Below are 1,409 nucleotides of genomic sequence, written 5' to 3'. Positions count from 1 at the left end.
TTCAAACAAACAATGGTCCAAGTCTAACGGGACTGACTACTATAGCAATTCATTTAGTCAAGCAAGCTAACAAAGAATATTTGCTGGGGAGTACTGCAGAAGAAAAAGCAATAGTTCAGCAATGGTTACAATACAGGGTCACTCCAGTAAAAACGATATCCACACACTGTTTTGTTTTTTGTTCTTTGTTTTTTGTGTTTTTTTTTTTGAGATGGAGTGTCGCTCTGTTGCCCAGGCTGGAGTGCAGTGGTGTGATCTCTGCTCACTGCAAACTCAGCCTCCCGGGTTCATGCCATTCTCCTGCCTCAGCCTCCCAAGTAGCTGGGACTACAGGTGCCCGCCACCACACCTAGCTATTTTTTTTTGTTTTTTTATTAGAGACGGGGTTTCACCTTGTTAGCCAGGATGGTCTCGATCTCCTGACTTCATGATCCACCCGCTTCAGCCTCCCAAAGTGCTGGGATTACAGGCGTGAACCACCGCGCCCGGCCACTTGTCGTCTTTTTAATGCCTAGTGCTATTGTTAACACATTGTCATTTTGTTACTGATACTGGCCAGTGGCAGGAATTTCACATTGAGCAACTCCTCTTTATTAGATTTGATTTTATCTTAGGGTTGCTTATTTGAATTACTTTTTAAGAAAATGCTGTATTTAATGATTATGTTACTTTGTAAAGCTATTACTAAATTGGAAAATAAAACATTCTGTAATATTTCTTTAAAACATTTTATAAAGGTGTAGGTTCTCTTACTTGGCACATGGAGTTTCCCTCACGTCCTGAATAGACTGACGTGACTATTTTGGGGACCTAGCTAATTTGGGAGAAAAGAGTGAGAAAGCCATGTTCTCAGATTCTTTACATTTTTCATAAGGCCTAAGACACGCCTGGGGGCTCACACCTGTAATCCCAGCAAACACCTTGGAAGACTGAGAGGGGAGGATGGCTTGAGTCCAGGAGTTCAAGACCAGCCTGGGCAACATGATGAAACCTCATCTCTACTTAAAAAAAAAAAAAAAAAAAAAAAAAAAGCTCATTGAAGAAGACGCAGTTATAGGTGCTATGGATCGCTGATCCACACGCTCCTGCTCCTGACTCACTGCTGTTCACTCCCACCAAGGAACAAGTCAGTCAGGAAGCCGCGCAGCAGTCATGGCTCTTGAGGATACTGGAAAAACACCTGTGGAGCCAGAGGTGGCAATTCACCGAATGCCAATCACTCTAATGGGCCACAACGTAAAATCCCTGGAAAAGGTGTGTGCTGACTTGATCAGAGGAGCAAAGGAAAAGTATCTCGAAGTGAAAGGACCAGTTTGAATGCCTACCAAGACTTTGAGAATCACTACAAGAAAAACTCCTTGTGGTGAAGGTTCTAAGACATGGGATCGTTTCCAGATGAGAATCCACAA

This window comes from Colobus angolensis, unplaced genomic scaffold, assembly GCF_000951035.1.
Source record: "Colobus angolensis palliatus isolate OR3802 unplaced genomic scaffold, Cang.pa_1.0 Scaffold356, whole genome shotgun sequence".
Classification (NCBI taxonomy): Eukaryota; Metazoa; Chordata; class Mammalia; order Primates; family Cercopithecidae; genus Colobus; species Colobus angolensis.
This window is presented reverse-complemented; position numbering follows the sequence as displayed.